This window comes from Acomys russatus, chromosome 23 (genome assembly GCF_903995435.1).
Source record: "Acomys russatus chromosome 23, mAcoRus1.1, whole genome shotgun sequence".
NCBI lineage: Eukaryota > Metazoa > Chordata > Mammalia > Rodentia > Muridae > Acomys > Acomys russatus.
In genome coordinates, this window is record NC_067159.1 from 34,072,931 (window position 1) to 34,088,356 (window position 15,426).

Sequence of the window (15,426 nt, forward strand, 5' to 3'; positions counted from 1 at the left end):
TGTGTATAAAGGGAAAGGCACAAAAAGTCTTAATTAAAACACTGTGATATTTAGAAAGCACTTTCTATTACACAACAGATTGCTCAGGACATCAAATGGTTTTGTGAAACATGGAACAATTTAATCACACGATTATTAATGCATTGCAAATTGATTTTGTCTCAGTTCCTTTCTATTCCTTTTAAAGTAAACTGACTCAGTGTCCGGCAGTCAAGACTAACTCTAAGTCACCATATGGTTTGAATGTTTTATTCTGGGTTTTTCTTAGACCTGGAAAAATAAGTAGAGTACAAGAGATGGGAAAACTTTTAGTGGATTTTTATTAGCTTTGCACATTCATTTTAATGATAATTGATACAAAACTATCAAGTACAAGATACAATGCTGAGAGAGGGCCCTAGTATAGATGGTTGACTACATAAAGTACTCTAAAGCTGCCCAGTTATGATGCTTGAGAGACCAGTGGCATGGCTCAGCAGGTAAAGGTACTTGTCACCAAACCTTAAACTCTGAGTTTGTTCCCAAGGGTATTCACAGTGGGAGGAGAAAACTGACTCCCCCAAATTATCCACTAACTCCCACACATGTGTCACAATGCGTGTGAGTGCGCACGCACACACACGCATACACAAGGGCGTGCACGCAAGCACGGACACTGCTGTATTTTAAAACATTTTTAAGTAATGATACTTGACTCCAATATTTATTCCCAATCTAAAAGATTCTGTATCTAAGAATATTAAATGTTTTTGTCTGTGCTTATATCCTTCAAACTTTATTAAAAACAGTTTTTTTATTACACTGAGGTCATATAATTATCATCGGGGTTTAAGCCTGATATAAAAATGTTCCCTTTGTCTAGCAGGAACACATGGAAGTTTATATGGTGATGACATATTAGGTAAACAACTACTCTAGAACTGGTGCTCCTCCATTTCTGTTCAGACTGTCCTCTGCAAGTGATTTTCTCCCTAAGAAAGATGAAACAAGGGAAGAAAATGAACAGAGTACCCGAGATTAATTCTGTAAGGTTATAGTGATGTAGGCAAGTAGAGCCCTTGTGTTAATCAGCTTTCTGTTGCTGGAAAAAAAAACTGACATAATTAACTTACAACGGGTAAAATTGTATTGTGGCTCATGGATTCACAGATGCAATCCATGGTGGCTTGACCTCACTGCTTTTAGTCTTGCATAGAAAAAGAACACTATATGGTACAACAAAGCCACCCATCCCATGATGGCCAGAAAGGAGAGAGAGAGACAATGGAGAGTTGAGAGTTGGGGTCCCAATATTCCCTTCAATATCATCCCACCCCAGGCCAGAGAGGGGGCTCAGTGGATGAAGAGCTTGCTGTAGAAGACCTGAGCTCAGATCCCCAGCAGCACACATAAAAGCCAGGTGTACCTATAACCCTAGTAATGGGAGCCAGGAGACCCGGAGCTTGCTAGGCAGCCAGTCAAGCTTAAGCCATGAGTTCAAGGTTCAGTAAGAGAGACCCAGCCTCAAAAATAAGGTGGAGAGTTACAGACTGGGACACCTGATGTCAATTGCTGGCTCCACACATGCATGCACAGGCACATAATCACATACACACACACACACACACACACACACACACACACACACACACACACACACAAAAGAAGCTTCCAGTAGCGTACTTTCTTTCCATTATGCCCCACCTCCCAGTGGCACCATAAGCCTGTAAGATTTTAATGTATGAGCCTTTGGGGACACTTCAGGTTCCAACCATAAAAACCCTCCCACAGTTCATTCACTTATAGACACAGGGTGAGTGCTTACACTGGATCTGCTTGTTGCTCAATTGCTTGTTACAGAGTCTTACTATGTATCCCTGGCTAGCTTGGAATTAGCTATATAACCAAGATGACTTCACAGTGCAACAATTCCCCTGGAGCATCTGTCTCCAGAGGACTGGAAGGGTGCACCACCATGCTCAGCTTCTATGCTCAATTTTAATATGGAAAATTACTGAGAATAAGGCAGACAGACACCCATAAGTCTACCACATGCAATTAACAAATGAAGCGAGTTGAATAGGTCTACTATAGCTCTGTTGATGTTGTCTTTATGTTCACTGCTTCTTTCTCAATGTTGGGAAATGACACATTGCTAAAGAAGGTCTACAGTTTTATCCCCGAATAGTCATATTTTTACATTCATGGCCACAGGAAAGCTCTGTATATTGGTAGAAGTCGTTATATTGTTTGTTTGGTTTTTTAGATTTTTTAATTTTAAAAAATGTACTGTATTTACATCATTTTCTTCTTCCAACACCTCCCATGTCCACTGTCTCCCTCTCAAATACGTGGCTCCTTTTTCATTATGTTACTTATATACCTATAAATGAATAATTATATAAAAACACCTGGTGAGTACATTTAGTGCTGCTCATATGTACTGCTAATATCTTTTGTCTTCAGAGTTACAGAGTTGTTATATATAGAAGAAAAAGCAGATAAAATATATTGAACTATTTTATCCCTGAGTGTGTGTGCTGTTTACCTATAAGATCTTTTGATTTATCAATTCTAAACCATATATGTGTATGCGTATGTACACATATACACATATATCTTCTGTCTTAATTATGATCATCTCTTTCACCATACATTACATTATTTATCCACTCTTCTATTGATATGGATTTAGATATTTTTCAGTCTTCACTTTTAAAATCTGTTATACTGTCTACAATTGTCTTTTTGTGCATACATGCCAAGAGATGCTCTGGGTTATATACCAAGAATGCAGCTGCTAGATTGCCACATGAATATATTTCTGATAATACTGTGGTCAGGTTAGTTCCAAAATTTGTATTCCTTTTAGTACTACAGAAGTCCCCCACACACACTTTATTAAAAGTCTTCACTTCATATTTGCAGGTCATAAACACTTAGAATTTTTAGATGTTATTTTATTTATTTTTGAGACAAGGTCTTGTTATATAACCCAAGGTACCTACACTTTGCAATGTAATCTGGACTTCTCTCAGACTCTTAGTCCCCAGGCCTTAGCCTCTCAAGTGCTTTGGTTGTAGGCATGTGCCACCATCCTCGGAGAGCTTTGAAAGTTTTTCAGTCATTGACTTTTATTTACAATTTCACATATAAATGCCTTCCATACTGTCCATTCTTACCCCTCATCTCCCTACCTCCCCTGTGTTCCCTCCTCCTTACCCACAAATCTGTCTCTTGGGCTCATGTCTATTCATTTTGCTTTGTTACAGACCAAGACTAGGCATGGCCTTCTGTCAGCCTGTGGCTCTGGAACTGTCTAATGGAGAGTGGTGGGTTCATTGGAGGATACACAGTGATTCCCCTCCTCTCAAAATCTATCTATAGCCAGTAGTGCAGAGGTAAAGGGAAGGACAACATGATCCTCTCCCCATTGCTGGACTGGTTGTTGACAGGGCTGGTCTATTGTGAATCCAGTGCAGGCAACTCCAATTGATGGTTGCAATGATTCTCTTGAGCCTGAGAATTGCATCTCACAACCCTCTGCCCTATTTTCTGGATTTACGTACCCCCCACCTCTTTTCTACAATGTTCCCTGAGCATTAGAGGAGGTGGTATAAGTGGGTTATCCAGGGCTGGCCCCACCACTATCATTTACTGTCCATATATTTGGCAGCTGTTTTGGGGGGGTAGGTTGCATATGTTTTATGCATAAACTCATTCCTGAATATCTAGCTTATACTGTTTTATAAAATGCTCACAATGCTTTAAGTATATAACACTTTTTATTATAGTACTTTTAACCAATTAATTATTTAGGTTTCTTGTGACTTTCTAAACATCTGACAATTTTTCCTATGATAAATTAAAATTTTTATTATGAAAGCCAGTTTTATTGTAGGTTCAACAAATTAGAATTTCATTTTGCCAAACGCATGGAATTGATGGCTATTCTTTATAACCTAATGTAAGATGAACTTTTTAAAACATGGAACACTTCATGAATCTGCATGTCATCCCAGTACAGGTACCATATAATATTTTCTGTATCGTTCTCATTTAAGTATATGTGCTACTGTAGCAAGCACGAAAACATAGAACTTGAATATTTTTTGAGACGTGATCTCCCTACATAGTCCTGGCTGTCCTGAAACTTACTGTGTAAACCAGAAACCTATTTACCTCTACCTCCAGAACACTTAGAGTAAAGGTGTATGCTGCCACATGTGCCACAAGATCAACTTTTGTAAATATATCTGTATACTAAAAAACTAGTCTCACTTTTTGTATCCATGACTGGGTGCACATATTAGCAGACCATAATAATCCTAGACAACCTAATATTGACAAAATGTTCACTAATTTTAACCCAGTTTTGCTATGCTGTTCTCAGCACTTTCCTTTTAAAATTCACTTAGTTCAGTGCTTCTCAACCTTTCTAATGCTGCAGCCCCTTTAATACAATTGTACAGCTTCTCATGCTGTGGTGACCCTCGACCATAAAAATCATTCCATGGCTAATTCATAACTGTGATTTTGCTACTGTTACAAAGTGCAATGTAAATATCTGATGTGCAGGATATCTGATATGAGACCCTGTGAAAGGATCATTTATCCCCCAGTGGAGTTGCGAGCCATAGTTTAAGGACCATTGGTTCAACTGATGAAGAAATAGTACTTTGTGCATAAGAAGCTGAGCAGAGAAGTTAGTCTGTCCAAGTACACTCCTAGAAAGAAGTACTCTGGTTTCAAGGTGTTCATTGTTAATGCTCAAGCCCAAATTCTTAAACACAACTCTGTGGACAGGATCAAGGCCTTGCGTTGGTGTCATACAGCCATGCTGGCACACTACTTTGAATTACAAATACCTCCCCTCAGTCCCACTTTCCTGGTAAGTGAAGACTTTCATGAGACATGTCCCTTGGGCTAGTGTCCAGATATAAGTGAATATATACCATTTGACTCTTTCTGCTTCTGGGTTAACTCACTCATTATGATCATTTCTGATTCAATCCATTTGTCCACAAATTTTGGGAATTCCTTGTTTTTAATAGCTGAGTAGTATTCCATAGTGTAAATGTACCACAATTTCTTTATCCATTCTCCTACTGAGGGACATCCTATTGGGACTCTAGGTGAGAGACGCATGGGAGGACAGGGAAACAGAAGGATCCAGAGGGTCCTAGAAACCTACAAGAAGAACATTATGATGGCAGATCTGGGACCAGGGGTCCTGCTCAAAGTATGGCACAAGCCAAGGACAATATGTGCAGTAAACTTTGAACCCCTACCCAGATCTAGCCAATGGACAGGACATTCTCCACAGTTGAGTGGAGAGTAGGGACTGACTTTCACACAAACTCTGGTGCCCCATATTTGACCATGTCCCCTGGATGGGGAAGCCTGGTGGTACTCAGAGGAAGGATAGCAGGCTGCCAAGAAGAGACTTGATACCCTATGAGCATATACAGGGGGAGGAGGTCCCCCTCAGTCACAGTCATAGGGGAAGGGAGTAGGGGGAAAGCAGGAGGGAGGGAGGATCAGAGGATACAAGGGATGGGCTAACAATTGAGATGTAATATGAATAAATTAATTATATATATAATAAATAAAAATAAAAAAGAATTACAATGACCTTATCACAACTGTATTCTTCCTTCATTAGCAGTGGGGAAGAAAGAGGCCATTGTCCCCAGGTCCCTGCCCTCTCCACCTGCTCCTCATAGAAATTAGAAATAAGCCATGATTGGCTTCACCTGTGAGCTTTGAAATTTGATACAATAGTTGATTTAAATTTATTTTAAATAATCCTTTTCTAAAAGAAATTAAGGACTTATAGCCTTCAAGCCAAGGATAGCCATAATATTCTATGATTACCTTAGGAGATGAGGACCCTAAAGTCTGTGAGGCGCCCACAGTTCAAAGGCACATGGAGAGTGGGAGGTAGTGAGCTAACTCCATAGGATTTCTACTTAATCTCCTCGCTTGACCTCCATAAAATGCCAGTGGAGATCTGACACCTCAGCAATATTGAAGAGATTTAGTTTAAATTTTGCTTATCAGTTAATACCAGGGTACTATTTCTTTGAAAAGGTTAAAACAACAAGAGAATTCTTTTAGTGGACATAATTTGATTCAGTAGCCCATAGCTTCCATTTGGAAATATGTCTAAATGTAACTTAAAGAGTCTTTCAAGTGCAGTTTAAATTTATTTCCTTACATTTCATAATTTCCTTAGTCTCCAGTTGACTTTGTTGCCACGCACATTGCGTTTGACTTTTAGAAGGATTGCTTCCAAACTGTGCGGTGAAGAACCCTGGGTCAGGAAAGCAGATACCCCCAGAATTCCAAGTGCACAGGATGACAAAAAGACCCAGTTGCTGGAAGCTCCAGGCCGCCAGCCTGCCTGCTTTTCCTCGCCCAGAGCTCTTCTGCTTTCTTCCGTAGTAAATAAACCCTAGGCTGAGAGAGGAGATCACCTCAGAGACATCTTCAGAATCTGCAGTTCAAGATGACTTAGTCAGAGAATGTGTCTGCTTATCTAAGTCCAAGTATATAGGTTTATTGTAGCCCGCTACGGCCCTGGTCGGTTTAAAAGCAATAGACTAAATCCATCGTCACATGCAGAAAGGTCTGCTTCTCGGAGAGAAAACCATTTCTCAAACAAAGAAGAACAAAAATTATGCAGTGCTACATTTATTTATTTGGTGACTTGCATAGAGTTTATTGCCTTGAGAGCTGAGCTAGAATCATCCTCTGGAAGTACCCCAGGGTGCTCTAAAGAAACCCTGTAATTCATCCCGAGCTTTTAGCTCTTTCTGACATCTTCAATTTACTTGGCTTTGGTCCTGATACTTAATACTTGATTCTTTTTCTAGCTGACACAAATAATATATAAATACTCATAAACACACACAAGTTATTTGAAATTCACATTAGACCTGTGAGTCAGTTCAACCAAAGCCACATTTCATGGCATCTTGCCTTCGCATGCTTTTGTTGTGCCGTGGATTAAATCACTAAACATTTAGCATTAATGAGATATGTGTTCAGATTCAAACTTCTTTCTGGTAATGGTGCCAAGGTCAGAATTGAACAAGAGTTATGGCTGTGAGCTCTGCAGTTTGAACTTTTGCTCTTTTCACTTACTGGCTGTGAGACCCAGAAAATACTTCCCTGTAACTCAGAGGCAATAATGATGCCTACTTGACTGGACTGTTATGAAGATCAAAAGCAAAATATGTGCCAAAATGTATGTACCTCACATACCCTGCCCACAGTCCAGACTCAATCAGCATCAGGTAACAGGACATGGCTCAGGTCATGACTGTTACATAAGACTGTTGTTTTCCAGAGTTCAAATAATGAAGCACAATTTCACATAAAATACAGTGAACTGATAAATGGCAGTTCATAGATATAAATATGTTAGCCTAACATGTACATATTTAAGAAATATCAGTAAGCATTCAGTTTTTAAAGTTTTAACTAAAAGCTTTGTTAATATATAGTATTTAAATTTTTATAAAGTTGTATTTCTCCACCATTTTCTTGGCCTCACCCCTGAACACACACATTTAACAGTCATTCATCTTTGAACGTTAGCAACATTTAGGCCAACTACCATCCGTTTAAATATATAGGCTATCTGCCTTCAAATAAACATTTCAGAAGTAAATCGAGACTTTATATAGGTTCTGACTGACCAGACTTGACTTGGCAGGGAGTCTGCGCATGCTTGGAACTAGCACCGTTGGTACCCGGTGGGTTTTCCTTGGGTTCCGAGTGTTTGTTTCCTTTCTGTTTCAATGTTACCGTCATCCTGTCCCTGAAAGGAAATTCTCTCCGAAGAACCTTTCCACCTAAAAAAAGCCAGTCTCCACTCCTGTCCGGTGCCAAGACAGCATCATAAACTAGAACAGGAGAGATAGAAGAAAAACAGTGCTGCCCCTGTGAAATAGTAACCACAATGGCGACATACAAATGGAATCTGGGGTTAGACTATTTCAAAGGAAACGATACTTACCAAGGTGAGATCACGTGACTTACCATAGAACATTTAATTATCTTTGGAACGAAATGTCCCTAGGGTCTTGAGTGTTAAAGACTTGGCTCCTAGCCCATGGCACCACTCAGAGGTAGGTGCAGCTTCATTTTAGGCCTGCATGCCACTGTGGGAGGTTTGACTAAAGCATAGAGTAGGGCCCGAACTCCTTCTTCTTTCTTTTTTCCTTTCTGGCTGTGAGATAAGAGTTCTTTCTTTCACGCTTGATTCTGTCATTGTATGCCACCCCTATCACAGACCCAGAGCAACGAGGCCACCCAATCATAGATTAGAATCTCTGAACTGTGGGCAAACCTGAATATTTTGTCTCTGTAAGTTGATTGATTATCTTAGCAATTAGCTGTAGCAATGGAATCCTAACCTTCAGAGTATTATTATTTTAATTAATTTATTTGTTTATTCACTTTAGATCCCGATCATAGACCCATCCCTCCTCTCCTCCTGGTCCCATCTTCCTTCCTTCTCCCCCCTATCTGCCCTCCCCTACTCTTCAGAAAAAGAAAGCACCACCACTTCAACCCACCTCAACACATCAAGTCACCTCAGGTCTGAACACATCCTCTTCCCCTGTGACCTAGTGAGGCATTCCTGCCTGCCTGGCAGAAGTGATCAAAGAGCAAATAGAATCCATGTCAAAGGCAGCCCCTGTCCCCTTACTACAGGACTCACATAAAGCCCAACTGCCCTTAGGGCTACATCTGTGTAAGGGACCTAGGTCCAGTCCATGAATGGTCTTCGGTTGGTGCTTCAGTCTCTGCAAGCCCTTCTGGGCCCTGTTTGGTTGGCTCTTTTAATCTTCTTGTGGAACTCCTGTCCCCTCCAGGTCCTTTTATCCTTCCCCTCCCTTTTCCATAAGACTCCCTATCCTCCAGTGTTTGGCTGTGAGTCTCAGCATCTGTTTCAATCCATTGCTCAGTGGAGCCTCTCAGAGGACAGCTATCCCAGGCCCCTGTCTGCAAGCATAGCGGAGTATTACTAATAGTGTCAGGAGTTGGTTCTCATGGGGATGGGTCTGAGGCTGGACCAGACATTTGTTGGATATTCCTTCAATCTCTGCTCTGTCTTTATCCCTGATCATCTTGTAGGGAGGGTAAATTTTGGGTGAAAGCTTTTGCAGGTGGTTTGGTGTTCCCCTCCCTCCATTAGTAGTCCTGTCTAGTTAGAGGGCAGCCTCTTCAGTTTCCATGACTCCTGCTACTAGGAGTCTCAGCTAGAGCCACCCCCATATCCTCCCAGAAGCCTACCCCATCTTAGGTCTCCAGCTTGTGACAGAGATGCCCTCACCTATGGTTTCTCTTCTCTGTGCAGGCCCTCTGTCCTCATGTCCCTGCTCTCCTCAGATCTGATCTCCACCCTCACTTCTCTCTGAACTCCCTCTCCTACCCTGTTCTCTTTCTTCAACCACGTCCACTGTCTAGCCTGTTTCCCCCTTCTTAGTGAGGTTTAAGCATCCTCCCTTGGGTCCTCCTTGTTGCTTATCTTCTTTGGGTCTGTGAATTGTAGTATGTTTATCCTGGTCTGTAAAAGGGATGCTTATGCACCTGTTTCAGTTGTGTCGAGGGTTATTTCCTCCGTCTGCTAACCCAGGCGTAGTCCCAGAAGCTCTGGACCCCATACAGTCTAACCCAGGCCTAGAATGTTTTCAGCCTCTGAGACTTACTGCTTAATAAGCTCACTGTTTCTTGTTCTTACTGAGCTCTGGGATGGCTGGTTTAACTCAACCAATCTGGCTCAAACGCCTCTCCTGGCTGAGTTATTCAATCTGGCTTCTCTCTTGGTCTCTGAATTGCTCTGCTTGTCCTCAACCTCTAGCAATCTGCTCTAATCTTCTGGCTCCTTCTCATTCTCTGGCTTATTCTGCCTTCATCTGTGTCTAACCTATTCTCTCTCTGCAACCTGTCTTTCTATTACTGTCCTGGTAAAACTGTCCACCCCCTCCCTCTCTCCCTGTACTCTGCTTATAAGTGAGTACATACCATATAACTTTGAAAAAATAAAGAAACACCCCCACATAAAAAGCAGCCAGAGTAGATATAGTAGATATTTGGTAAATTGAGCTGCCTTGTGCCTGCTTTAATATCCGTTAGTGGCTCTGATAACTGGCTGGCCAGTGTGGAGCTAATGTTAACTTCAGCTAATGTTGTCTGTCTCCCGACTCCTCATGCTTCGAAATATGTGGCTACCCAGGTATGTACAGAAGTCTTGCTATTCTTGAAAAGCTTTGTGTGCCGGATCTCATACAAAGAATGTGGCTCCCTGCTGCCCGGCGGAATTCACCTTCACCAGAGTCTATCACAGGGTGTAAATCATCTTTTTTCCAGTATCTTGTACTCATATCCTGACTTCACAAACTTTCAGGGGAAGGTTGAGTTGGTAAGTTTCTCATCTGTCCAGAAGCTGACTTCCTCAAAAGGTATAATGAACAAATACAGTTATAGTGCAAAGATGTTCTAGTGTAGCTCTTTTTTTTTTTTTTTTGAGACAGAGTAGCCTTGGCTGTCCTAGACTCACTTTGTAGACCAGCCTGGCCTCAAACTCACAGTGATCCTCCTGCCCCTGCCTCCCAAGTGAGTGCTGGGAAAGCCTTATGCCACCACACCCAGCTTCTAGTGTAATTCTTGATGGCATTATTCATATTCAAATGTGTCTCAGTTTGGATGAGAATTAGTTACCATAGTTACATAGCATTTGTTAGGTGTATATATTCACTAGTTTAATCGTTATTATAATTTATTCACATTGCATCCCAATTGCAATGCCCTCACTCTTATCCTCCTGTTTCTGTCCTGCCCTCTTCCCTTCCCCTAAGCCTCTGACAGGTGGGGTCCCCCTCCCCTACTGTCTGACCACAGCCTATTAGGACTCATCTGGACAGCCTGAATCCCCCTTCTCAGTGTTCCCATAGGGCCTCTCTACCAAAGGGCAGTGATCAAATCACGGGCACCAGAGTTCATGTCAGAAGCAGTCCCTATTCTCCCCAGGCCCCTTCCCTAAGTGGAGAGCTGCCCATTTGCCATATCTGAACAGGGGCTCCAGGTTCTCTGCTTGCAATGTCTTTGGTTGGTGCATCAGTTTGTGCAGGGCCACCCCGCCACCCCCGGGTCCAGATCCACCAGCCTTGATAATCTCCTTGTGGGGATCCTGACCCCCACCCACTAGTTTAAATTTTGTATCAGTAACTTAATTGCTGTTATTTTCCCATCAAAGGATGGAGAAACCAAGGCTCAGAGTAACTAACTGCTTATGGCCACTCATAAATGCACAGAAAGGATATAAGGTGAAGTAAGATGTCTGCTTTTATACACCCCTGTACTGTTTTACAGGGTTAAGATTTGCCTTTATCTTTGCCACCTTGGTCCTCTTTTATAGGATTCTTCAGTGGGGAGAACAATCTTTGGGCATCACCTAGTAACCTGAACACTGAGCACATTTGTTCTATTGCCCTGGGCACTTAGAGGTAAGCCTTCCAGAACTGCTCATCAGGACAAAGAGTGATGGTTGGAGGAAGAGGAGAACATAAAGGATACAGGCCTCAAGCAGTCTGATCAGGCGCCACAGGAGAAGGAACATGGAGAAGGCTGAGCTGCGCTACCAAGTAAAAGGACAGATTTCCGTGTTAGCGTGGCGATGATGGTGTTTGAGCGAGGAGACCGCTCGCTGCAAGAAGACACTTTACAAACGCTTCCACTTGGAGTGTGAGAAGCCAAGGCCGTATTTCTCAGTGGCTGCCAAGATCCACCCAAATGTTTCAGGCCTAAGATCCTCAGTCACTTAAGCCTGCCATAGAAAGATGGATCTGCATCCAGGGACCTGGTAAGGACACTTCGGTTTCTTTAAACTCGCTCCAAGAACTATGAGTGTTATTCTGCTCCACCACAAGTTTTATCTTAGCCATTCCAGATCACATTTCCCGACTGTTCTTGAAGTTTCCTATGAATGTAAATGGCATGGAGTCCTCTGGAGTTTTTCCCCATGACAGTATATCTCCCCTCTAATCCCAAGACACCACTGAAATTCAAAGAGCTCTTAGTTAAAATAAGCAAAGTCACACAGCTCTGTTTCAAATCTTCTGGAATTAATAGATTTAGATACATATAGCTTTTATGTTCTTTTTTTTTTTTTTAAACATGTTTTTCAGAATATTTTTTAAAATTTGTAAGATTTTTTTTTCCTTCCCAGAATCATTACAGTTAATATAAACAATTTCCGAGCATATGTTGCTGTGTTTGGATTCCAACCTGTTTTCAAGTTTTAGACTTCAGGATCCCCTTTCAACATTGTCACGCAATGTGCGAAGGGTCCCCAAGAGCAGACACAGGTTTGGTGATTTGCTGGAAGGGTTCATAGGACTCGGTTGCATAGCTGTATCCATGGTTATGATTTATTGTTGAAAAGGGATACAAACAAATTGACCAAAAGAAAAGGCATGTTGGGGCAAGGCTGGAGGAAAACTAATCAGGAGCTTCCAAGGGCCAGTCCCAGTGGACACACACAGGATACACCTCACTCCCTCAGCAATAAGTTGTGATAAGTGTCAAATGTCCTACAGGCAAGCCTATCAGAAACCCAGAGCTAAGGCTTTTATGAGGGCCAGTCATGTACATACCTTGTGCCTGGCACGAACACAAATTCCAGACGCCCAGACGGACAGCAGGTGTTCAGCATAAGCCATATACTTCAGCTATGTTATCAACTCTGCAGGCATTTCTGGCAAATAAGCTGCTCTTCGAGAAGATGACGGGAAGTCTCCAGAAGGCCAAGTTTACAGATGCCAGCCAAGGGCCAGCTCCACAAACAGATTTTGCTAAGAACAGTTGCCAGGCTCGTTATGCTAGCCCTGTTCTGCAGCTGTCTCATCGTTTTAGCTTTTGCAGGTCAAGATAAAGACATTAAAGGATTTTCTCAGAAGCATATGAGCTTATGTTTGGAACAAACTCAAGGTATCCGAGCTCCCGACCCAATATTCTTCCCAGTAGATTACACAGCTACTTAGTGAAGCATTTTGTATCTCAGGAAGACTGATTTAAATGAAGTGACTAATAATCAGCTATGCAGGTTTTTTTTTTCTTCTTTTATGTGTGAGTCAGGAAAAAATAATGTCCCTTGCATTAGCCCTTTCCATTATAACAACAAAGATGAAGTGTTCTGTAGCCTGTCCATCACGGCAGCCTCTTGCAACCTTTGACTACTAAATACTTGAAATGTAGCTAGAAAAGCTAATGGCTTGTTTTGCCCAATATTAATTTGAGCAGTTACATGTGGTTAATATTTGCTTGTTAGAAACATAGCCATTGATAGTTTAAGATTCATTTTGTTAAAGCAAACTTCACTAAGTGCCTTAGGTTTAATAACCCCTAAAACATCAGATTTATTTTCTGATTTCCTGAAGGCCAAACCAATACCATAGTATGTCCCCAACAAATATCTCAATTTCTGGTAGTCTTAATCCAAATCTGTAAAGTTTATCTATAATAAAAAAATGCCTCATCATTACTAGTTATGTTGGTGTGCATGTGTGTGTGATGGGGGTGGTGGTATATGAGGGGCATGTGTTTTTGTGTGTGTATTGTCTGTGTGTGTGTGTGTGTGTGAGTGTGTGTGTGTGTGTGTGTGTGTGTGTGTATTCATCTGCATAATGATTCATCTTGCCAACCCCCAGGAAAAGGAAAAACCTGTCGTTTTGCAAAACTTGAAATCAACAGGCCCCAGAACAAAGACAGTGAATCTCCATATGCAAATATTACTTCACATGTCTAGAGTTGCTGGTACTTGTACAGGAAAAGAAAGAAGACAAAGCAAACATAATAATTTCCTCTTGATGTTTCTAATGAAATAGATTATAAATGTCAGCCTACTCCAAATATTTCTGTTGGCAGACTAACCCTCACACTATTCTGTCTCCAAAATCCAGTAGAAAATAATTCTTATTTATGTGAAAAAAAATAATAAATGTTGATAGTATATCGGATAAACAAGATTATTTTTAAGATTATGTTATAGCTTGAATTATCTTTCCCTGTCAAAGTGAAAAGAGTCACAAGTTCTTTTCATCCCGTGCAACACTGAAAGCAGTGGTGGGGGTGGGGCTCAGTAGGAGAGCACTTGCCTGGTATTTAAGACACTCCAGATTCAACATCCAGCACCAAACACAAAGAAAAAAAGTCAAATTAAAAACAAAGGAAGATACCCCATATACTCAACTATGTGGGGTGGAAACACAGAGATGCATGACAAGTCTAGAGACAACGAGGTTAAAACCAAAGGCTTTTATGACAGGATTTTTTCAAACCATGGATGTGTTCCTGCATCATCTAAACACTACAGAGAAAATGTTTGGTTTCATTCTTCTCTAAACTTCTTTTGTTGTTGTTGTTGTTGTTATTATTTTTTGAAATTGTATTTTAATTACAATTGATTCTCCCTTGCCCTTCCTCACTCTAAACTATATTATATATCCTTCCCTCTTCTCCTTTAAGCCTCATTATTGTATGTAGCTATGCATTTGGTAAAGTATAATTCCCCCCTGGGAACAGATCAAATGATCAGCACTCTACTATTATTATTTGGGGGAAGCCTGGCTCTTACTCAGTGGTTCCACATCATTTTCTCCCTTTCTGGTTTTTTTTTTTTTTTTAAGACAAGTTTCTCTGTATATCCCTGGCTATTTTGTACTCATTTTGTAGATCAGACTGGCCTTGAACTCACAGAGATAAGCTTGCCCCTGCCTCCCCGAGTGCTGGGATTACTGCTATCTTTTTCAATGGGGAGGTATTTCATCATCATTTCTCTCATATATTCTCACAGGAGGAAAGTGAGCAGCTAAGGAAATTGTTCCCCTCAGTGGAAAATCTACCATGGTGCTTCTACTATGAGTTGGCATCGCCTACTACTGTCAATGTGCACAATGACCTACTTTAAATTTTACAGCTGTAGCAATAGAATAACACAGATTTCCTTGGGCAAAAATCCTCACACTATTAAGTCTCCCAAACCCGTTAATACACACCAGGACAACATGCCAAGTCTCTACACATGAATGGCAACAATCATTAATAAAATGCTTGTTGGTCACCCAGGCCCACCATGTAAAGGTCCTGGTGGACGGTGTATGACAGAGACTTGGGAGCCATTTACCAAACCAGCCCACTTGTCTCTCATACAAAACGAAGATATATTTTCTGGTCTACTGTAGCCTATATTCTCTGTCTACCAGTCCTGCATCTGAAGACTAGGCCAGGTTTACATGTTATACTAGCCTGTCAGGACTAAGATGCTACAGCCTGTACTGAACAGGTACACATCTTTTTCTTGTCATTACTCCTAAGTTACATAATGTAATGACTGTTTATGCAGTGTTTACATTGTATTGGGTATTTTAAGTC

The 15,426-nt window shown here is 41.2% G+C and overlaps 1 non-coding gene across 1 annotated transcript; it reads right to left on the reverse strand.

Annotated features, from left to right (window-relative positions):
- Positions 1 to 3,961: 3,961 nt before the first annotated feature.
- On the reverse strand, positions 3,962 to 4,067 carry LOC127206780 (U6 spliceosomal RNA). The gene has a single exon (XR_007832874.1). It is a non-coding gene; the product is annotated as a U6 spliceosomal RNA (small nuclear RNA).
- Between the last annotated feature and the right edge of the window lie 11,359 nt (positions 4,068 to 15,426).